Genomic DNA, 25640 nt, shown 5'->3' on the forward strand with positions numbered 1-25640 from the left:
GGTATCCATAGCCAATACCATAAGCTCCCAAGACTCCTCTCTTGTCTCTGGCAGTTTCCTGGGCGAAGGCAACAGCCAACAGGGCGAAAAGTACAAGAGCCTGAAAACGAAGTTGAAATATTTTAGGTTTAAAATAGTTATAATAGTAGGTCTATAGAAAAAATGTAAGCTTGAATCAGTTATTACGTGTTCCAGTGTTTTTGTAAGTATATTTTGAAGATATACTTTCACTTACCAAAAACTTCATGTTATTAGTTGTTTGTAGATTGTAGCTAACAATTGCTATGTTTTAAGATCTCAAAAATTGCATGTTATATACGAAGTCTTGTCCTTGCTCTTGTATAGTTTTACAATTGAGATCGATTACCTCTTTCACTTTTGCTGCTTTTCTTGCTTTTTTTTTTTTTTTTTGAGAACTTGTACTTTATTGTTGAGGTCATTGTCACTTGTATTCCAGCGTGTGTTGGTAATTCAATCAACCTTGAATAATTTGACATTATTAGATCGAAAGTTTCTGTTGGGTTCACTGAACAGTCCAGGAAGTTTAAATAAATGTAATTTATATGATAAATGCATGTTTCCGTTTCTAGTGATATGGCAGGTTACAAATACAGTAAATTATTGTTTTTTGATGATCACTTCTCCTACAGCTATTGAAACTTTTTTTTCAGTTAAGTTATTGCATTTCTTACTGAATGCATTTTTTCATAGTTCAAGTTACTTCTACGCAATCTGTATTTCCTTTCTCTGTAGTATTAGAAAAAAAGGTAAAGCTTTGAAAATGTCTTCGATTTTACATAAATACCGAAAATGGAACTAATAAATGAGGAGTATTGAAATAATAAGTCGACTAATTGGAGTTTAGTGCCCCATTGAGGTTATTTTAGATGGTATATCTTGCTCAAAAGTTGGTTCCAGACCACTAGTTGCAGACAAAAAATCACACATACAGGCAAAAATATGCATTTGTCACTTTGACTCGAATAATTCGAAGAGTTTTCTAGTGCCATATGGGCAGCGTACGCGATTTTGGCGACGGAGACCCAGTGTTCGATTCTCGGCTGCAGCTGATGTGATACAAATTACACGTTAAGCTATATGTTCATGTTTTACAATCTTCGCTGCTAAACGGGACGCTAAAATCAAAGAAATAAATAAATAAATAAACGAAAATCGCGATGATAACCTGTTTTAATATCAATTTTATTTCATTTTTTATTATGTTAAAAATATAAAATATGCATTTATTGCATATTATTGTCTTAATGCAAATATTATTACTTGACACGCGAGGAAAAACTAAATTATATTGGGCAGTATTCGACATTATTGACAAACAATTGTTGTAGTAGGTTAGAAATTTAACGCACTCTTCAGTATCTAGGTTAAGGTAGGTAAACGAGACATAGACATGATTCAAACCATATTGAGGTACCACTTATAAGAGAATCCGTTACTTCCGTACCAAAGGCACGTATGTTAACCGCTTAGGACAGAGAAAGTTCGACAATGAATTAAAGTAATTTCACGTTTGAATTTGTCAGATAATCTTTAATATTAATTAACTGTGTTGTTAGTAATAATATTGCAGTGAAATTTGGAATAAAATATTGATGTTGAAAACAACTAACTTCGCTGTGGTCATGATCTTGCTATATGGAGCAAGGGTATGGAGGGACCTATTCTACAGAGTTATTATAAATATGATTGAAGCGATTTCATAAACTCACTGTAGCTCTAGCAATTGAGATATTGTAACAAAACCAGTAGCATAGAAAAATTCAATAAGTTTTGTTTGTTGCATGTGTACTTCAGATTTCTCGCACGCGAGAACGCAGCAGTGAACAGTAAGGCAAAACGGCGACAGTGACCGAGAAAGCATTTTATGTCATGACCTCCAAGCTCTCGTGACCTAACCGCATACGTAGACCTTTGTTTTTTATGTGTGGTTATGTGAAAGAGTCAGTGTTCACACCTTCTCAACCAGCAAACCTACCAGAACTGCGAGCCCGCATCAACAATGCCTTTGAACTCATTGATAAGGAGAAGCTTCGCCGAGTGTGGGAAGAACTTGATTTTCGGCTTGATGTCTGTCGAGCCACTATGGGGGCACATATCGAGTTTTTCTATGTGTGTGAAAAAATTATCGTAATATATATATATAGTAATACAGTTATTTTAGAGCTGTGAAATCGCTCGAATCAAATATAATAACTCTGTACTTATTGATTTGTTAGGTGGGTAGTCACTGAATGTTAGAGTGGTGCATATTGGTATGACAGCAATTCGCAAACACCAATGATTAATTGGCTCTATGATGATTAAGTTTGTAGAAAGAATGGATAAATATGTCCTATTCTTAAAACGACAGTAAATGTTCTTTTACCGTTTGACATATGCATTTATCTGTTTGTTTAATCTATTCGATTTTGTTTGATAATTAGAGCAATGAATATAAGAACTAGTTTTTGAAGTTCTGGTAATAGTTTCTGAACATCTCCCTTGGATTCTGCCACCACACTACTACCATCATAACACTGATATATTATTCCTTCCACTAGGAATTCTCCTTTGGAAAGAACTTCAAAGACATTTGCAGTATGCCTTTAGATGATAAATCTGATAATTGAAAAAGACACAGTAGATGTTCATACACTTTCCAACATATCTATTTTTTGTTTGAAACTTCAGGTGACGCATATTGCGCTTACCGAGGAATATGTATAACAATGAACTTCAGTTTAGAATTTTTTCCATTGTACACTTGAACAATGGTGTACAAAGTCGAGTAGAACTTAGTTCATAAGAATTTAGTTGTTGCAAATCTTTGAGTAAACATCCTCAATACTCATGATATGATACCTCATTTACTGCGAAAAATGCACCACTTCACCTACATAATTATTGGGATTATATTGACATTTTTCCCCTGCACTATCTTAATTTAACTTATTCCCAAATTTGAATAGCTTCTACCTGGCTTTTAGATTATGCAAAATTATCACATCCTTACTAGGGATGGCCACAAAGATCCGGTTCCGGCGGAACCGGTTTCGCGAGGAACCGGTTCTCGGAGATCTGGTTTTCAGAACCGGTTCTGAAACCGGTTCCGGACCTGGATCCGAAAACCCGGTTCCAGAGCCGGATCTTAGGAACCGGTTCCAGACCTGGATCCGAAACCCTGGTTCCAGAACCGGATCTTAGGTACCGGTTCCAGATCTGGTTCTGAAAACCCGGTTCCAGAACCGGATCTTAGGAACCGGTTCCAGACCTGGATCCGAAAGCCCCCAAAGACCCGTAAAGGAAGCACAGAGTTCATCTTCAAAACACTGCAAAGAGGACCATGCGCTTGTGCCCTCCCCGCCCAGACCCGCTTGTGCCTTCAGAAAAAAAAATTGGTTCACCAGTGGGTGTTTAGCCAAATGAGTTGGCCAGTTTGCCTGTTTAGCCAATGAGTTTGCCAGTTACCCAGTTTATTTAGCCAAATGAAACAAGCGGCCGACGCCTGGGCGCCTGCCTGTCGCTTCCACCATTTCATCTAGCACACTGTTCACAGTCTGCCAGCAGCTAGGGTTTAGCGTAGGGATGGTCACAAAGTTTCGGTTCCAGCGGAACCGGTTCCACGATGAACCGGTTCTTGGAGATCCAGTTTTCAGAACCGGTTCCAGAACTGGATCTTGGGAACCGGTTCCAGAACTGGATCTTGGGAACCGGTTCCAGAACTGGATCTTGGGAACCGGTTCCAGAACTGGATCTTGGGAACCGGTTCCAGACCTGGATCCGAAGAACCGGTTCCAGACCTGGATCCGAAAACCGGTTACGGAACCGGATCCGTTCAGACCCGAAAACCGGTTCCACCAGGAACCGGTTCTGGCTATACCTAATCCTTACCCCTTTCAATGCTGACTTCCAATTGCAAAATTCTGTCACACTAAAAGTCTGATTTCGTAGTGTGTTCCATAAAATCTTTCTATATGGATAACAAATTGGTTGGCCCCTAAAAACGGGATATTCTAACTACAACGATACTTGTATTTTACATCTTTCTTATATCTTTATTTGTATTTATGGGCAAAATGTACTTTTAAAATATGCACAAGCTGTTCAAGAAAGGAAGAAGAAGAATATGAAAAGAGAAATAGAAGTAATTTCTTTTCTGTTGTTATGCGATGATATTTTGTTATGATATTGATTTGACGATGTGAGTTTAGTTCTCATAGTAACAAAAATATAAATAATACATAACAAAGGATCCATCTCGTGAAAGCTACATGTATAATTTCTAAGGTGTGTACAAGTTTAATTTGTTACGTACTGTAATAAACAGGTGATATCATGATACAGTGTTTATACGAATTTTGATAAATCGGTAACCTTGTTTATATAAATATATGAACTGTGGACCTTACCTTATAGTTAGACGTCATCCGCTACAGGATTACGTCTTATAAATTTGGTGGTTTCCGCCAAGGATTATATGTTATGGACCTTATAAATTTAGTTGTTTCCGCCAAGGATTATATGTTATGGACCTTATAAATTTGGTGGGTTCCGCCGCAGGATGAACCTCATAAATTTTGTTATTACCGCCTCAGGATTTTAGGAGATATGTGTGAAGTTAAGTAAACAATCTCCTAGATAATTGACTCCAGGATTGCAGATTGATTTTGAGGCTACGTAGTGATTTTGCTAAAAACATCAAAACGGAATACACTTTATTAAGGAGTGGAAGAAAAATTTTCAGAAATATCAAAATGAGTCTTCCTGGTATTGAAAATGCAACGGAATCAAATGGTAATAGGGACATGAACTCTCTTGACCTAGCTGACCTAATTAAACAGCAGATTGGACAACTGAGGCAAGATTTTGGTGAGCGATTGAATCAACAGATGGAACAAATGAAACAACTCGACAGTAAAATCCAGTAGCGTAGCCAGGATGAGTGTTTGGGGGGGGGCCCAAGTGCTGTTATAGGTACATATAGAAAAATTACAAACAAGAAAATATATAAACATAAAAATATATAAAAAGTTACAAACATCAAAGTACCAAAGTACATTGTCGGACCTCTTTGGGGGGGGGGGGGCGGCCCCTCCGGCCCCCCCCTTCCCTACGCCACTGGTAAAATCGACATTAACAGTCAACATTTATCAGAACAGATTAATTAGACAAATCAACGGATTGAACGAAGTGACCTTAAAATGGAACAGATTATACATAGATTCACTGAAGTGCAAAATTCCGTTGAAATAGTAGAAACTATAGTTAATGATCACACTACCCAAATAAGTGAACCTGAAGCTTCCACAGAAACTATAGAGAATATAGATCTAAATTTGTATCAACGAAGAAATATGACATCATTGATTTAAATGTGTGGATGAAATTTCCTGTGTGTTCGCAAAAACATACTGCAGTATTTATTGGATTAGATTATCCGGCTTCTCTCTTCATTCCAATGTTTTTGATTGTCTTACTGATGCTGTGTGTAACGAAGATTTTAGTATGCATCAATATGCGAAACGTTATGGTCATCTTCGTCTAGTGAATGCTATTGGTTGCTTGTATTCACGGTATCCAACATGATATTAATTCTGGAATGAAGTAATTGTAATAGAATCGTTTAATGATATGTACACGACAATGATTCATGTAGAAGGAAGAAAGTTAATTCCAGTATTCGTGAAATTCGGAAAGAAAACGTGTGTTCCCACCAATGCTTGTAGTGATTGGTCGATTGAATTCGAGCTGTTGAAATGTTCACTCAACGAAAAGACTAAAATGATAATAGTGAACAATCCGATGGTGTTTTTACAAAACGTGATGCAATGTATTGACTTCAAACATCTAGGTATGACATGGCAAAATTTTGAAAATCCATCAATGGTGCAATACAGTACTAACCTGAACCAATCTAGCCTTAATCGAAACCAAGTTCGAAGTATCTATGTGAGATTAAAGTTTGATTCCAATGGAGCTAAAAGATAATGTTAAATTCACGTGTACCGGTAATGTAACCGAATCTAATCTTAGTAGCAACAGTAATAGTAATCGTACTACACTTAAGAAGCATGTACTCATTAGATTTAATTTTCCTCGAATTGGATTTCGTAGAAGTTCCATAGATGGCAAAAATTCTCAAAATAGGAAACAAATAACTATAGAAGTAAGTAACGCGCAAGACTGTATATCGGTTTATGACTTTCAATGCAACTTGAATTAATTAGTTGGTCATGTAACTTAAACTAATGTCGTGGTATCCGAGAAAGAATACATTTAATTAATTTTTGTTATACTTCACTGTAAATACCGTAATGATTTCGTTTGCTATTTGTACTTTATTTAAATTCTATGAAGAGAATACATTCGTACATGATCTTAATAAGAAGTTCTTCTGCTCAAACCGTAACACTTTTTTTTTAATTATTATATTTATGAACTGCATTTTGGCACGTTTTTCAAAGTATACCAAAAGTAAATGGATGCAGTTAGTTAAAACATTAGTTCCTTCTGAAGTTGTGACCAAAGTTAACATGAATGACATTTAATCTTTGAATTTATTCTTAATATAATAATTTCTTTACTTGTGTTAGTTTTTGTTGAATGTTGATTATCTTGTTTTGTTCTAGATATTGTCGATATTTCATTTTTAATTTGTATTTTGTTTGAATATATCATATATTTGATCCTTTCTCGTTTAAAAGAGCAATTATGTAAATGTCAGAATAATATCCTCTTCACAATCTTCTTAGTTTTGCCCGATAAAATAACATAGATTTTGTTGACCTTCAATTTATAATATGTATCAATGGCCTCTAAAGGACCTCAAATTAAACAACTTTTATGCCGCTATTTGAATGTACCTCTTCTTATCGACGTTGAAGTGTATAAATATGTGAAATGAAATTAATTAAGAGAATTAAGTTAAAATATGAAAATAATATTGATATAAAAGTAAATATGGTATACGATTATATGAATTGTAATTTTTATATATACGAGGGTCATTCAGAAATTTGAGTAATTCGTATGTAATAGTTAACGGTCAGGGATTTCTCTTTTTTTCTTAAAAAAAGATCCTATTGTCCAGGCGGCACATGCAACGATACTTGTATTTTAACATCTTTATTATATCTTTAGAATCTGAAAAGAAAACCAATAAAATGTTAGAAAAAATGAGAAAGGGCTTTGAAGAATATGGAATGAAAATAAATGTTAGAAAGATAAAAGCCATGGTGATTGGAACGAAGGGGTCTGTGTTAAATATAAAAGTAGGAGGGGAGAAAATAGAACAAGTGAATAGTTTTCGATATCTGGGTAGTATTCTTAGTAATGACATGAAGCGCGAATGTGAAATAAAAGCAAGGATAAGAATGGTGAAAGAAGCCTTTAGGAGGAAGAAAAGTCTGTTTTGTGGGACCTTGCATAAAGAGTTGAGAAAAAGACTCATAAAATGCTTTGTGTGGAGTGTTGCACTGTATGGGGCGGAAACGTGGACATTACGTAAAGGTGATGAAAATCGACTGGAAGAAGAGAAACTGGTTGGGGCATTGCCTAAGAAGAGATTGTGTCATGAGGGACGTCCTAGAGGGTATGGTGGCGGGAAAAAGAGGGAGGGGCGAGGAGACTACAATTAATGGATAATATAAAAACAGAAAGATCATACGCGAAGACGAAGAAATTAGTGGAGGACCCTGGAGCATGGGAGCTTCTCAGCTGCGGCAAGTGACCTGCCAATAAAGGCATAACACCTATGATGATGATGATTATATCTTTATTTGTATCTATGGGAAAAAATGTACTTTTAAAATATGCACAAGCTGTTCAAGAAAGGAAGAAGAAGAATATGAAAAGAGAAATAGATGTAATTTCTTTTCTGTTGTTATACGATGATATTTTGCTATGATAGTGAATCAACCATGCGAGTTTAGTTGTCAGTGCAACGGAATATAAATAATACATAACAAAGGATCCATCTCGTGAAAACTACATGTATAATTTCTAAGGTGTGTACAAGTTTAATTTGTTACGTACTGTAATAAAAAGGTGATATCATGATACAGTGTTTATACGAATTTTGATACATCAGTAACCTTGTTTTATATAAATATATGAACTGTGAACCTTACGTTATAAATAGACGTCATCCGCTACAGGATTACGTCCTATAACCAAGGCCTTATGTGATACCACTGACTTTGGAAACTGCGTTCTTTTTCACCGAAGTCTTTCTTGAGGTACTCACGTAGATTAGTCTGAGCGGGTCTTTCGTCACCAAGATCAGTCTTTGTGCAATGCAACTCGAGATTGTAGCCTTGGTACTCGACAATTTACTCTGAAGTTATCTACTGAATCTTCCATTTTATTTCATGTAATGTCACTCACATCCTGAGAAGTTAGATCTAGCTGTTTACAAACAACAACAATACGCATCTTATACAAAACCTTTTTTGATGATACCTTCTTAAGTCACTCACAGTTTAGATGAATAATATAAACATTGACAAAATAATCTGCATTGAGAATTTAAAGGAATTATTCTTTAGATACCGTTAGCTTGTTCTAAATTAAGAACTTTTTTACATTGTTTCAGTATCCTATTGCGAGTAATTTGCTAATTCAAAAAATGTGATTTCTTAAAGTTTTAAATTCCCGTACAGTGGAACTCAAAATTGAAATTGTTCTCCCCATCTATGATTCTCCAATAAAACTATTTAACAGGAGAGATTTATAACATGGTTTTAATTCAGTGATGTAAATAACCACTCACCCGGGGCGAGTGCTTCATCGGTGCGGGCGAGTATTTAATATCTTACCGAAGCTAAGTAAATTCTTTCTACTGTGGGATGTGGGCTAGTACCTTTCTTCGTGGGCTAGTAATTTTTTTTTTATTATTATTATTTGCATCCCTGTTTTAATCGCATTACCTTTATGCAGGAACAAATGTGGAGTATCTATTTAAAAATGAAAGAAAACATTTTCACTAGTCTAAGCATGAATCTAAATATGGTCTTAAGAGTTGTTGTAAGATCCTATATTTTGTTTATTAGTATGAGTGTTCTCACCAAAAATATGTTTTACATGTTCATTGTAATTAAATGAAATTTGAAAGGACAACTGAACAAAATGTAGAAAGATTTAAATCAGTATATATAGAGTTCTGTTGAAATATATGATATAATTTATTCTAAGAACTTCTGTAAGTCAAACCACGCCTACTATAAGTACCAGTGAATAGGATTTATCCAGTGAATAGGATTAATAGGATTTATTAATTGAAATTAGGTTAAAGGTTGGTTTTCGTTCTTGTGTTTCTTCCCCTAACCTGTTACTTGAACTTTGTGACCTATTTCAGCCCCGAAATGATGAAAACTAACGCCGATCGACGAACGATTTCTAAACTAATAAACATATAAAACATATCAAGCAATTTGTGTCGACTTTTCACTTGGGGTGCACTACTAAATTTTGGAGGTGCCCGGTCACCTTGTGCAACAATCCTGTAGATACGTGCCTGTCCCAGACATAGTAATGTAGGTTAAGTGCTATAAAACTATTATTATTTTTCAGTATTAAATAAAATAGTTGTCCCTAAAGATGTCTGTTCTCCTTGCTTGTCCCTCCGAGCAATTTAAGTTGGCTTCGTCATTGGTTACAAAATTTGTAATATTTCCTAAAAGAGATTTAAAAACTATGAACGAAATAGGCCTAGTAATTTCTTTGAGAAAATAGTGTGAAAATAATTAATTAACACTTGTGAATATTTTCAGAAGGAATATCTTACCTCACATTAAACGGTAATCAATGAAATATTTATGAAATGTGAACAAAACTGTCTACGACAGAGAAATTTGCCCGAAAAGAAAACTCACTCCCAAGAGTAAACTCCCTCTAGTGGGTCTTTGAATTACAAACCACTAACATCAGGGTCTTACAGGTATTAATATTCCCCTTTCGGTTTTTTTAAAGAAATAAATTATGCTGCATTAGAGAACTGTTAATGATTTTTTTTTTTTTTTTAAATTATCAAAGTCATTGTTGAGACAATCATGCAAAAAGAAGACTTCGATGAGTAAATTACCTTTTGGGGTTTCCCAGAGATAGGCGATTTATACCATTCTACAGCATTAGAGTCGTTTTCGGGAAAATCGATTAAAAATGCCTTCCAGTTAGCTACCCTGGAAATCTTTTGAAATTTTAAATTAATTATTTTCACGATCACCATACTTTCTTCACTCCCATTCCCACTCCAAAGTAAACATTCGCAGCAATAAAATAACATATGAGTGCTCACCCCTGTCCAAACTTAAATTGACTAACGGAAATGCGGGAATAATGACTACATTTGTGATGAAAAACGACAATACTGGTTAAAGATACCTAATACGTAAACATCGTGCCTACGAAATCTACGCACCCTCCCTTGATCATAGTGCGTGACGTCATGAAAAAAGAGCAGTCCATCGAATGCAGTTCCCGTATCATTTGACATTATTCAGGATTCAAATGATTATGTGCTGTGCATTTTCAGGATGACTCATAGTCATTGCCTGGACGATATATCATGCTGGCGAGTACCAAGGACGTCTACGAAGCACAATATTGGCAGTTGACCGTTATTTAAAATTATCGGTCCGTCGACATAGATGCATTGGTGCAACATAGATTGCTCAGGACCTTTATGCTTTTACTGATACCTCAATTTCGCGGTAAACGGTGTACTAGCGCTTCAATGGAGCATGACTTCATTGGATAATGCTAGAGGCATGTATTATCCTCTTCCTTATTACAGAAACAAGCGATACAGTTGGTGCAGACACAATACACAATTGAACCTATAATGTTGGCGGTAGTAGGGTTTAGTGATGAATTTCACACAGCGACTCTCGACGTATGCTCTTGTGTAGAGGAAGGTTAGGACTCATGTTTGTCGCTCCAAATTTCGAGAAATGTATCACTACCAAGTCGGTGCTATTATGACCTGATTTGGGACAGTGGTCTGTTGGTAAATGCTCTTGTATTTGCTTTAGCAATGCATCCTGAACATCCAGACATGCCAGGATTCAATCCTTGAATTGATTGTGATGATTTTTGAGGAGACGTTGAACCACAGTTCCGATACATGAACAAACTGGTCGTCCTCTTCGTGCAGAACTGGAGGCTAGATTGTTGGATTGGGAGGATATTCGATGGGTTCCATGGCTTCTTGCATGTTCTTCAGAATTGAATAGGTTTGCAACTGGTCACTCTCTCCTCAAACCCTTTTAGATCTCAGAACTGCTATACTGGATGTGCGGAATACCCTACCCCAGTAACCAGTATTTCGAACATTGTGCATCGTGTATTACAGTTCCGGGAGACCATATTCTCTATTAGGTAATGTACAGAGTCACTAGGAATATCCGAATCCCATTCCAGCTTCAATTCAAATTCGCAGTTTTTGACACTTGTTTTGAATCCTCATTGACTTAGGTCTTTTTTTTTTTTTTTATCTATATGTGTGTCTCAGAATCCCACTTCACCACATTTTATCTATGATTTCAATTGGGAGTTACCAAGATATTTGGGTAAACATGTGAAGAGATGAAAAGATGTGTGTTTTTCGTATCTGTATTTTATACTCTTCATCATCTCGTATTTTCTTAAAGAGATGAAAATGAATTTAAAATAAAACATCTAATACAAAATACCTAAATTGTGTTCCTGATATTAATATAGCACATAATGACATAGTCTGGGAAGACAAGAATAATTTACGGGTACTTAGTCGTTGCTCTTGACCGTATAACAATTGTAATCTATTACCTCCATCGACCTTGGACATTCTTACGAGCAATCTTAATAAACAATTCGACTGGATGGACTGAAAACTATAGAAAGAGGAGTGATCCAAATTTATGAAGCAATTTCTGTATATATTGTAGCTCCAAGTCTGGGAATTCCGAAATTTCGATTTCGAAAATTTCGAAAACGTTTAAGGTATATAAATTCCTAAATTATGTTTGTGAAACTTTTCTTTCTTGTTCTGTTTGTCAAAGTAGTTCCTTTCAATTAAATTTTTCTACAGTTAAATGTCTTTCCGCAAACTTTTATTTCGTTTATTATAATTTTCATATTAATTCCCGCTTGTCATGTTTTCAGTATACTATTGAGAAGTAGAGCTTCGGTGGTTCAATGGTAGTGCACGTTCTCCTGGTGTGTGGGAACCAAGTTCCCGTTAAGTGAGCTTTGCGGTGGACAAGTATCGTATTCCATTTTTGTCCGTTCGTTCATTCCACCACTTTCTTCATTGTCACCAATCTCGTAATCTCTGTCTCCCTTAGCCTCGGTACATAATCGTGGAACGTTAAATTAAAAAAAAAAAAAAAGATACATTCGGGAGTATTGTCAATTTAAGACATTTAGATAAGAGATAAAAATAATTGTAAGTTGTAGATATTGTTTCAGGAGGAATAGAAGTGATAACTAAATACAGGCCCGCAACCAGAGGGGGGCTAGGGGAGGGACTGGCCCCCCTAAACTTTTCATGGCCCTTTAGGCCTCAATGCAAAATGCACAATTTAGATATTTGTAGGAGAATTTTTAATGACTGCCCCCCCAACATATTCATGCCCCTCCCAAAGCTCTGTGGCTGGTTTCGGGCCTGACTAAATTAATAAAGTCAGTTCCTTTATCCTCAAATTTAATTTGGCATAACGTTATTGCCCTGCCTAACTAAGCTGTATGTTTGTAAGAAAAGCGAATAGCTTATCAAAATATACCGTACTTTGTAACATTTCTACAATAGTAAAATCTTACCTCCTGTATTATTGGAACCTAAAAGTAATTTTGGAACTGATTTTCTACTTTAACATTCATCTTTAACAATTGCGAAATAGAAAAAGACGAGAGTTGTTATTTGCAGTAATTTACGTTCTAACTGTTGAAAAAACGCAGCAATGTATTTTTTTGAGGGGAGTGGTATAACTTGCAACTTCGGAGTTTGTATTTTTGTGTCAGTCAGGTGTCAGTTTTCCAACTTCGGAGATTGTATTTTCGAAACTTATGTTCGAAGATTGTACTTTATGCGTAGATACATTATTCTCTTAGTGTATTTCAAAGTGGCAAACTGAAAGCGTGTGGTGTGGTGGTGTACTGACTAATTTATAAATGTGCTTGCTAGTATTTATTGTTTATTTTCGGTAATTTCCATCAGCTATGCACTGCTAGAATGTTTGGTAGGTATACGCTCGACCGTTATAGCTTATACCCATCCTAATACACTGAACATTATATGGAAGTAATAATGGGAATACTTTGTTGTTCATGGTGTATGTGTTGGTGTCGTATAGATGGGACGGTTTCAAATTTGTAATCGATTTGATTCTTTGGGATTTTATAATCTTAAGATTTTTACTAAATGATACTCACACTGTTACTCAAAAATCATTTAAAGAAACAAAATGCATTACACGGAAGTGCGGTGCTCTTCCGTGTACGAAATCTTGGACAGATTTCCGGCTCGCTCTATGTAAATATATACTGATTATATATGTTAACTATATACGAAAATTGAATTTAAGTCCCTCCCGAAGAGACGACGTTATCGTCTGCGGAAAACAGTAAAAAAAAAAAAAAAAAAAAGTTATTGTCAATAATACATAATTATGATATTAATCCCGTTTTTTCTAAACCATTTTATCTGTACCAAGCAATGGCATCTCGTGACATAATTTTTCGTAGTTCGTTACCCATTCATGAACAAATGCTCCATTTTATTTGTATATGAAATTATTTCTTATAGTCTTCTGGGCAATCAACTTGTTAATAAATCTACTGAAGTTTACTTTTCACGTATTTTCACTGTTGATACTATAGCTAATGCACTGAGACTGAGCCAGGCTCGCAACTAGAGGGGGGCTAGGGGGCTTTCCCCCCATAACTTTTCGTGGCCCCTCCAGACCTTAACACAAAATGCTATTATTAATACAAAAAAAAAAAAAAAAAAAAAAAAAACAATTTAGCTATTGGTAGGAGAATGTTTAATGACTGGCCCCCCAAACATATTCATAGCCACCCCAAACCTCTGTGGCTGGTTGCGGTACTGGTTTGAGCTACAGCACTACTTTAAATCATTTTATAATCTTTAATATGGTAAAACAACTTTCAGTTTCTGAAGTCGACATTGAATTATCATTTACTATGATTTCCACGAATTCTGTTGTATTCCATTCTCTTTCTACGGGCTCACCGTTGATTTCATGACGATATACTATTGGCATCTGTAATAGACTAAGAACGTCTGCTATCTCGTATATTTGAATTGCCAGTTATTATGTTTCGTGTACTGTGAACAATATACACGAAACATGTAAATAATGTTCAGACATCAGTATCACAGTTCTGGTAATTTCATTGAATATTAAAATGCATTTTATATTTCCAAATATATTTATTGTAAAAATAATTTTTTGTAATATAAATAAGGTTTTGTGTAGAAATTCAGGTTTTACGGGATCTTCATGGTGTTGAAATGTGACTTATTTGACTCAGATGCAGAGGATAATTACTAACTTTTACTTGGAAGCTGACTAAATGATGCGGTAATATTGGTAAAGTTACAATCAACTTCTGACCAATATGAGTTACTGTTGATCTGAAATAAGAAACGGGATATTACAATTACTTAATAGTAATGTAAACAAAGTACTGAAATGTATGAGATTCTTTTTTAAAATTGATATGAACACTGTTATTCCTTGTAGTACAAATTTAGCTTTGGGAATTTGTATTTAAATCTATTTTAAATAAATATATTAATTTAAGTAATATTTTCTCTGACGAAGATGTTTCATATTTTGAGAAATTAAACGGTCATGCCAAATTTCCAAAATTAGTATTCCAAGAAAGCGTATACAAACACAAGTTCAATACATTTTATCCCTAAAGTAGTAGTACGTTGTGATAACTAATTTATGATTGCCGTAATAGCACGAAATATAAAAGTTTTTGTTAGTGAAAATTCACCTTCAAGTAGGATCAAGTTACTTAGACACATTTAGTGATAATATCGAATATATATTTTTTTAAATTTTGTTACCGTAAACCTTATCATAAAGGTCATAATGGCGGCTATTCTGTAAATTATAGTCTTCTCCAATCTGTTCGTAACTTTTTACAAATGTTTCAGCTAACCTATTTTTCCACCTAAATATTCAATTTCCAAAATTACGCAGGTAAATATTGATTACTTTTTAAACTTATAAACAGAGAGTATTAAATTTGAATGTACCTTTTAACCGTAATATCCATATCCGTAACCAAGACCAGATCGAAGCCCATATCCATATCTAAGCCCACTGTATCCGTATCCAACAGCTGGGTATCCATAACCAATACCATAGACTCCCAAGACTCCTCTCTTATCTCTAGCAGTCTCCTGGGCGAAGGCAACAGCCAATAAGACGAAAAGTACAAGAGCCTGAAAATGAAGTTGAAACATTTTAGGTTTAAAATAGTTGTAATAAATAGTGTAAATATTTAAAAATGTAAAATTGAATCAGTTCTCATGTATTCGAATGTATAGTTTCTATACCCTGGGCGCGGCGAACCATGATTTCTGACAGCTCAGCTCTCGAGGACAATTGAGGAGTGCGGTATTGCCATGTGCTTCTCGCCTAAGGGGAGAATCGTCTGCTTCCTCGCTGAGGGCGAGAGAGGGTGAGTGAAAGTTTGGCAATGTGCGGTGGTTACCATGGAGACGCGACAGGTTCTGAGCCTAAGCTTGGTTGATCTGCTGTCTTCTGCTCACTCGCCGTGCCCTTGTGCAAAGCTGTCAGAAATATCGTTCACCGGCCAGGATATAGTTATAATACTTTTACTTACCAAGAACTTCATGTTAATAGTTGTTTCGTAGATTGTAGCTAACAATTGCTGTGTTTTAAGATCTGAAATATCGCATATTATATACAAAAGTCTTGTCCTTGCTCTCGGAAGAATTGAGATCGATTCCCTCTTTCACTTTTACTGTTTTCTTTTTCCAATTTCTCGGGAACTTGTACTTTGTTCTTGAGGTCATTGTCACTTGTATTCCAGCGTGTGTTGGTAATTCAACCAACCTTGGATAATCAGACGTTATTAGATCGAAACATTCCAATTGGTTGACTGAAATGTGCAGGAAGTGTAAATAAACGTAATTTATATGGTAAATGCATGTTTCCGTTGTAGTGATATGACAGGTTACAAATAAATTATAGTTTTTCGATGCTCTCTTTAATTATTTTTTCAGTAAGTTACTGTATTTGTCATAGAATACTTAGGTTTTTTTCTTTCTTTAAGTTACTTCTATGCAATCTGTATTTGTTTTCTCTGTAGTATTAGAAAAAAGTTAAAGCTTTGAAAATATATTCGATTCTAGGTAAGCACCGAAGGCGATAAGTCAATTGATTTGAGTTAGTGCCCCATTTTAGAATTGAAATTATTTTCGATGGTACATATTACTCAAAGTTGGTTCTAGACCATTAGTTGCGTTTTCACTCTAGATTTCCCTTAACGAGGGTTGTGTCGTGAATCACACATAACGAGAAAAAAATATGTATTTGTCACTCGACTCGAGGAATTTGAAGAATTGATTATTTCAACGATTTTCTCAAAAATGTTTCTGACGATTTTGTTCATATTTCATATATATATATATATATATATATATATATATATATATATATATATATATATATATATATATATATATATATATAAAATTAACATTGCTATAATGTGACCGTTTCTTTTGAAAAGGTCAAAAGGCTAGTTTACTCTTGTGGTGAATTGTATACAGGTGATTTTCTCAAAAACTGGCAGGGCCTAAAATTGAGTGGAGTACTCCACACTTTGTGAAACTGTAGGAAAAGAGTGTGGAACTATAATTCTTAAAGTGTGGAGTGGTATTAATGTGAGTACCTTACTTTTCTCGGATTATGCATTTAAAAGCGTTTAGTGTGTCAAACTAACTCTTACTGATTCAATACATTCATTATGCAATGGGGGGTTACTCAATTCCATATAACTGCCAGTATATGACATTAAACCAGAGTTAATACGTATAGGTGTCTCCTAGATGGCAGGGAAAACCATTGCCAATTTTGTGGTGAAGGAACTTTTTAGCTATATTTAGTTTTCAATTTTTTTTTAATTTTCAAATAATATTTTTAATAACCAAGATAACATTTAGTTTTCAAACGTTTTCGGTTGCATTCATATAGTTTTAAAATATGCAACTAACTGCACTTTTATCTGTTGTTTCAATAGGACATAATACACTTTTCCGATATAATGAAATGTGTTGTTTTGTAGATAAAAGTTACACGATCCTTTGAACCCGTTATAGAAATATGTACTACCAGAGATAACATACATCAATAACCGCTAAAAATTTAGCCGAAGCACAGCGTTACGAAAATCAGTAGAAAGAGTAATGTTTCCCAGAGTGACTTCGATAGTTACTGATAATGAAAACATGAATACAGGAGAACACAAAGGAATGTGGAAATTGTTAACTGATGAAAGAGTTGCTTCAGGTGAAACGTTACTTCTGTTGAAAATTTGGTGTGCTGCCCATCACATTAATTTAGCATGGAGAGATGTCACCAAGAATGTCCAAGAAGTTTCATCTCTCAGATAAGCAACATCTGGACTGTGTGCATTCTATCACTCTTCAGGGCAGCGAACGAAAGGTTTAACGATTGTAGCTTCAGAAAATAACTTAGAAGTTTTGCACTACCCAGAATATTTTGACGTCAGGTGGACAAAACTTTCATTCAGTATGCTCACTACTCTCCTAAAAAATTGGTATCCAAGCTGCCTTTACTTGTAAACGGAAAGCCATGTATGTAATGAAGCCAATGGTCATCTGCGTAAATGGATAGAAGTAGATCCCCTTCATCTTCTGTGTCTTGTGACAGACGCTCTATATGTTTTAAAGAACTGCCAGCAGAAGTTTGAGAGTGATGAAATGTTTCTTTTGGACATAATAACAAATAAAAATAGAACTAAAGCACAACTAAAGCACACTAGTAGGCTACGAAGTCCTGGATTCCATAATTAACTTTGTTAGTCAGCGTTTGCGTATGAAGACAGTATTGTTGCTTTGGAGCCTTTGCGTGTTTTGCGAGAGGATGTAACTGATGATGTCCTAAGAGAATGCCACAAAGTTATTTGTCTTGATACAGATCTTTTGCAGTTCGCAATGCAATATAGAGAGGCATCATCGTGCAGTATGTTGAAAGGTCTGGACGCTAAAAGCCTTCTCATGAAAATCTGTGGAAATCAGACATTTCATGCTCTGTCAACAAGTCTAGCCCGAGTTGTTGCTTCGAAACCATCTTCTTCCGATGTTGAAAGACTTATAAGTGACTACAACATATTGAAAACAGATAACAGACTGTCTTTAGCTCCCACTACTGTGAAAAATTACCTTCACGTTATATAAATATGGATCCGTTGCAAGATTTTAGCCCAATCCCTGCTGTTATGAAATGGCTGGCCAGAAAGGAAAGGCGTTTTGAAGTTGGTAGGAAGTCAAAGGAACAGCCCTGGTATAACGGTGTATTTGCCTCGGCAGAAAACAGATTGAGACAGCGTGATGATCATGGAAAAATGACAGTGAAATTCTCATGTAAGAAAAAGTTATTATTATTATTATTATTATTATTATTATTATTATTATTATTATTAATAATAATAATAACAATATTTTTTTTTGGTCGCAGGTAAACATGATGTACTGGACAAAACAATGATTATATGTCTAAACAAATGCTGACTAAACTAGTTTTTCTATACTATATAAAATTTTTACCAGTGTGGAGCTGTGATTTCGTTGAATTTTAGGCCCTGAAAACTGGTCAGTTAGTTCTGTTCATGTTTGAGAAACAAAAATTAGCAACCCTATTATAATCCTCTGAAGTTTTTTCGTTTGGGAAAACAAGGGGTTGCATATTCTTGGGTCAGACTATTTTATCAAAAACTGCTCAATCCATCTTTTCAAATTTTTATAAATAAATACTCCACTAACAATATAATGTGGCATAAGCTTGTTCTTCTGAAAATATCTACAACGGATTGTTTGTTTCTGGTGGTAAGTTTTATCACATGAGTTCCCACCGGAAATCGAACCCAGGTCTCTCACATCAAAGGTACTCGGGTCTCTCTAGGTGCCTTTCGCGTGGGAGAGACGAGTTCGATTCCCGGTGGGAACTCATGTGGTTTGGATCTCTCGTTAAGCTGTAGGTTGATGTCTCATATAGCTTCGCTGTTACAAAAGGACGCTGAACTCAAAAATCTAAATCTAAATGTTGTTTCCGAACGGTTTCGTTAAAAACTCTTCAGCCGATTTTGTTTATATTTTATAAGAGACCCTATAATGTGGTGTGAGTTGTTTATTCTGAAAATATCCACAACGGGTACTTTAATCATGAAGTGGGTTTTTCAGACAATTTTCTTTAAAAAGAATTGTAATTTTCCTCATATTTTATAAGTAAAGACAATATCAACTCTACAATGTGACACATGTCATTTCAAGTGAAAGGTTAACAAGACGTAGTTTAATCTCGGGGGTAGAGATGCAAGGGCTCGGAAAAAAACCGGCTTTTTTTTAAAAAAAAACTCGTTTTTTTCTGCTTCGCTTTTTTGCTTGGGAAATTTTGGGCTTTTTTCAAAATACTGCTTTAAATTGATAAAACAGACTTTGTATCGCTTCTCTATATCACAAAAAGTCATTTAATTAGTGGTTGATGCTCATAACAATATAAAACATCGGAAATAAACTATGAATTTCGAAAAAATATTTCAAACAATTTTTCTTCAATATATTTACATTATGAATTCCACAGGATTAACCAATGTATATAATAAGAATTTTTAACCTCCTATATACAAAAGTAAGTAGAGTTGGCAAGAACTGTGGTTGTTTTTGAAAATGCCAAAAACCCGTTTTTTGGGGGATGTTTAAACCAGGCTTTTTTGGTTTAAACTAGGCTTTTTTGATTTAGATTTTTTGCTTTATGTATTTATATTACATATTCACAGAAATAAGTTTGTTTTGCCTTGATGTTATTATGCAACAGCGGGGTTATGCTGCAAGAACTCCCATAAGCTTAAAGAAGTGCGGTCAGTAAATTTCTTAAGTTGAGAATCTCCCGCCCTAGCCATTGGGAAAATCCCGTCATTACTTGAAATGTAAGACAATAACGGGAAAATCCTGTTATTGCTTTGCATGTAAAATTTAAAGGTCAAGGTACCGTAATCAGTACGCTAAAACTGAGGTATTAAATTACAAATTTAGTACGTAGATATCATTGAAAGTCCAATCCAAGCTAATTTTGGAAGCTACGTAGGCAATCGATAAATTTTGCCAATTTCTATCAATATATTTAAGCAATCTTGGCTTCCTTATAAAACAACACGCATTTATGCATGCAGAAATATACAATTTGGTTTGTTTCGTATATTTAGGCTTAACATCCTTACGAAATACCGAGGTTATCAAGGATAAGGCTTTCGCTTAATCTGGCATCCGAACCGCTACTTGGGTTACGCATGAAAGAAGGTTTGTGGTTCTACCGAGAATTGAACATGGGACACCTTGATTAAAAGGTGAAAGGGAAATAAAACTATTGCAGGTGGTTTGATATCTGGAAACGTCACCATGAAGTTCACACGATTCGCATTTTTCATTCTTTTTATTTTTGTGTTTAAACCAGTTATTAAAAAAAAAGTTGGTGTAAACCAGCCAACCCTAAAAGTGAACACTTCTTTTTAAAGAATACACAAATAACTAGCAAAATAGTATGTAGTATTTTTACTTCAAAATATTCCATACCCTCTTTTTGAAACAAAATAAAATTAAAATAAAACATAAGAGAAATACTTAGATTTATATAATACACTTAAAGGCTGCACATCTAGAGCTTTTGGTTCTGTATATTCTTGAAATTCTACAGTTAAGTTTTATAGAACCACCATCACAGTTTACCCAATCCTCAAGTTTTCTGAATTTTTAACAAGAGGGATTCAACATATCATTACGGAACTCCCCCCCCCCAAAAAAGACTACGGAATATATTTAAGTTAAGCCAAATACAACTGCACAACAAACATGACTGAGTGATTAGCTTTTGCGCTTCTATCGGGAAGTCCGGGATTCAACCAGCATTCGACCATTCTGACAAAGCTTTTCTTCATTCCATCTGTGAATGTAGAAATAGTGCGTGTACTGTGTAGTGTAGTGCGTAGTGCGTAGGCGACCCTTTTTTATTGTTTTAAAAATCGTTATTATTACTAATTACCAGCAGTGACGGTTTTGCGAAGGTTTGGGGGGCGGTCTTTCGGACTGAAACCCGTTCCCCAAAGTTACGGAATGTCTGCAAGAAACGAAATATCTATTATTTATGCCTTTACTCATAAACTTTAAGCTCCCGTCAAATAAAAATTACGAATGTTTAGAAAAACTAAACATTAGTAAGAAAAACCCTTCCCAAAATACTTTTCTAAATCCGTCACTGATTCTCAGTATAAAATGATTTTAAAGTTGTATCTGGAAGATTATTGCTAAACATATAAACGAAACGAAATATTATTTATGCCTGTACTCATAAACTTCAAGCACTTCCCAAATTAGGACTTTTTAGGAAACGAAACAATCAGAAAAACCCCTCCTAAAGTACTTTTCTAAATCCGCTACTGATTATTTGTATAAATTGGTATTGAAGATTGTGTCCGGAAAATTATTGCTAAATCACTTCACAGCTACAGTATAACAGAAATGTGGAAGTACGGTTTGACGGATATATTGAAAAACGTACGCTTTGACGGATAAATAGAAAAACGGGCAAGTTTAACTTTTGCGCTAGAAGCTGGAGTACTAAAAGCTCTTAGAAATGAAACACGGATGACAAACTAGAGAAGAAAAAAGATGTCGATAACTCAAAAGTTAAAATAAAGTTAAATAGCCTCTAAATTACCCTCAAATACTACATTCTTCATGTTAGCTTTAATTCGTAAAACATGTGCTCCATCCATCTTGATGGTGAATTTCAGAGCGAAATATCACATTCAGGTCATGGAATTCTTATCTAACTATAGAATATACTATAAGAAAGCTATTTAGATAGAAAAATCATGAAGTTGAAAAAAGCCAAAATTTCCAAAATTCTCGTTTTTTTCCCAAAAAAGCCGGCTTTTTATGTGAAAAAAACCATCGATTCAAAAAAGCCGGCTTTTTTGCATCTCTACTCGGGGGAACTTTTCTTGAACGTTTTCTAAACATGCTTTTTATAATTTTGTTAATATTTCATAAATAAATAAAATTTGCAACATAACTTGATTTAATGTAATAAATAGAAAGGAGAAAGTTAATTGCGGTGGTCCGTATTTTTCATTTCATTTCTTCTTTTTTAATTATGCATTTTAAATAAATTTCTCTCATATTATTAATTAAATATTTTTAAGTAGTAAAGAGTATTATGTTTGCTTAACCTAATCTAATCTGGTCTCCATTTTACAGCTACTAAAATTAGTAAGACTAGCATTAAGACCCCCTCCCTACATTTATCTTTCCCAGATTAAGGATAAAACTTTTTATTGAAATTTGAGGTTAAAAAATTGTGGCAAATCAATAAATAAATAAAATGTTCATCAAAAGAATTAATAGTTCCTTTATGCTACTAAAATCCTGAATTATGACAATTCAATAAATATAATTTTATTATAGGAAGTGTTTTAGAAATCTACGCATAAGAAAAGTATTAGAATTTGTACGGGTTAATAAACGTTCCTGAAATATCCATTATTATTATTATTATTATTATTATTATTATTATTATTATTATTATTATTATTATTATTATTATTATTATTATTATTATTATTATTATTATTATTATTATAGTGCATAGCTTGTGTGAAGGTGTATAATTAAAATTATGGTTTCCCGTGTACAAAATCTCAGTAATTATTGATGTAGAGAAGTTTAAAAGTTTTAATGACTGGTCGCCCCCCCCCCCCCTTTTTCGAATTTCTGTGACTGGTTGCGTGGCTGTCGGAGCAAAATATCCTAGTTAAGCTAATGTAAAAGAGAGGAATTAAGGAAAGAGAAGAACTTCCAATTATCTTCGTGCTCTCCAATATTTAGCTTAAAAAATTTAGCATTCTTTTTCGCCAGTTTCGGTCAAGATTATGTAATGGGAAATCCAGTGAAAAGAACACTTTGTAAATAAACTCCATGCAACATTTTACCATATTAAATAGTAACTTACATATTCGCGTTACTTTTTCATAACTAAGTTCTATGATAGTTAAATGAAATAAATTACTTTAGTTCCATATTGTTTACGTTTACTTCTGAGAGAATTGCACGGTCATTTGGGTCAGTCTGCATTTATGTTTACTTTAATTTTATCAAGCGGATAATTTAAAATGAGGAACAGAAACAATTATAATACATTTTCTTAAACAGAATGTTTCGTATCACATGTTAGTTTCGCAGGAACTTTATACTGTTCAAATGTAACTGCAACATATAATTAAAATTAATTTCTGTTTCTAACGAGGTTTTGTGATAACCTTATTCTGAAGATTCCATTAAACGTGACAACTGCGTATTGTGAGTTGATTTTCAGTTTAACGTCCCGTTCAGCAGGTAATGGGTGATACAGTATAAATTAAACCTAAACAAATAATAAAAATAAATACGAAAATCAATATTTTTTTAAAGCAAAACTGTGACGATAACATCTAATGATCAACAGTGGACATTCCAGAGAAATGGTTATAAATTATAAATTAAGCAATAAAGAGCAAACGTACTAAAATTAAGAAATATATGTAATGCCGATTGAAAGCAGGGAATTCTTGTTATTGTTCGGTTCAAAATCTTTTTAGCCCAGTCAAAATAAGGACAGACTTTGAACAAATTGCAATAGAAATTAAACATGCCCCAAAATGATGCTGAGCTCATTCTAAGCAAACCTGAAAAAGTCCTCAAGAATATTCAATGTGGAAAGTCATTAAATCCAATATGGCCGCCGTTGGTGGTCATTTACGACAGACATAATAACAAACGGAGTAATTATGTGACTTTGTAACAAAATTACAGGCTCAGCATCTCTGATAAAAGTTATAACGAAATACTTTAGTTTGTATAATATTTACCTGTACCGTGGGCAAAAAGTGCTCATAAATATGTAATATACTTAGTAGAATGTTCATTTTAAATTAACAGAAAAGAAGAATGTTTTTAATATATGTAAGAGATTATTATGGGATAGTTATGGCTATGTACATGTTATGTGTTGACCTAGTCAAGTGAATTTATGTATTTCACGGTTTTAAAAAGGAATATTTAAGACATATCAAGCAATAAAGGTGAGACTAATGATCTTTTGAATATCTGAGTTGATTCTTGTATAAAGAAAAGTAATTATCGCTTCGTAACTTATATATTACAAGACGGACCAGGTTGACGACGCTTTTCTATAGAGTCGTTATAAAAATTTGGTTTACCAAACCCGGGACCATTTGAAAATTCAGTTCCCGAAGAAGGAAAGTAGGGCTGAATTTACTTGGATATTACCATTTATGAATACGAACTTAACCGTATTACGAAGCGGTAAGGTCATCAAAAGAAAAATGGATAGTGAAATAGTGCAACAGGAATCTAATACCAGTAATCCAGGTGAAATTAGTGCAACACCAAGTTTGTCATCTGAGGATCGACTTTTGTTAGCTGTGCAGCGACAAATTATGCAAATGACGACTGAGATAAAACAAACCATGGAACAGAAGCTCAATGAATCTAACACAAACATGGAACAGAAGTTCTATGAAGCTAACAAGACCATGGAACAGAAGTTCTATGAAGCTAACCAGACCATGGAACAGAAGATAGAACTGAAGTTCTATGAAGCTAACCAGACCATGGAAAAGAAGATAGAACTGAAATTTAATGAAGCTAGCAAGCAGTATGAAGAATTAAGTAAACGAATAGAACGGATAGAACTGAAATCAGACGATACGAAACAAACAATCGTCCAGGTGATGAACGACATATCCTCGCAGTTTGAAGAGAAGTTAAAAAGGTTAGCCGATGAGTGTCAAGAAAAGCACGATCATCAAAATCATGAAATCTGTGCTGTAAAAAAGGATTTAACGTTAATAGAATCTTCCGTTAAACATCAAAAGATCCAGTTGGCTACTATGCAGGAAGAAATTAAAACGTTACAGGTTAGAGACACCATTTATCGCAATAATCTGGGCAGTGATCGCTTCGAGTTTCCCCAATCACCGGATATAAATACGCCTTCGCCGGAATCTGAGGAGGATATTATATTAGAGGAAAATTGTCCGAAGATCACTGATGAACGAAATATAAATGGTATCATGACACAGCACGCTACGGACCGGAACAATCACACCACAAGAACAAGGAGTGAGAAAAGAAAGGTAAAGCTAAGTGTCAAGATGAGCGAAATCAAAGCCATGAGTAAATTTAGTGGTAAGTGCAATGAAAATGCTAGTTCTTTCTTAGAGAAATTCCAAGACGAATGTAATATAATGTCTATCGACCGATCACAATACATGAAATTAATACCCCATGTATTACTCCC

At 34.5% G+C, this 25640-nt stretch overlaps 1 long non-coding RNA gene across 1 annotated transcript; it reads right to left on the reverse strand.

Moving 5' to 3' along the window:
• Positions 1-14474: 14474 nt before the first annotated feature.
• LOC145694091 (uncharacterized) lies at positions 14475-15896 on the reverse strand. Its single transcript, XR_014132922.1, has 3 exons — positions 15865-15896; positions 15272-15460; positions 14475-14635 (listed from the first exon to the last, which is right to left on the reverse strand). It is a non-coding gene; the product is annotated as an uncharacterized LOC145694091 (long non-coding RNA).
• Between the last annotated feature and the right edge of the window lie 9744 nt (positions 15897-25640).

Source organism: Thermobia domestica, chromosome 9, assembly GCF_964235325.1.
Source record: "Thermobia domestica chromosome 9, izTheDome1.hap1.1, whole genome shotgun sequence".
NCBI lineage: Eukaryota > Metazoa > Arthropoda > Insecta > Zygentoma > Lepismatidae > Thermobia > Thermobia domestica.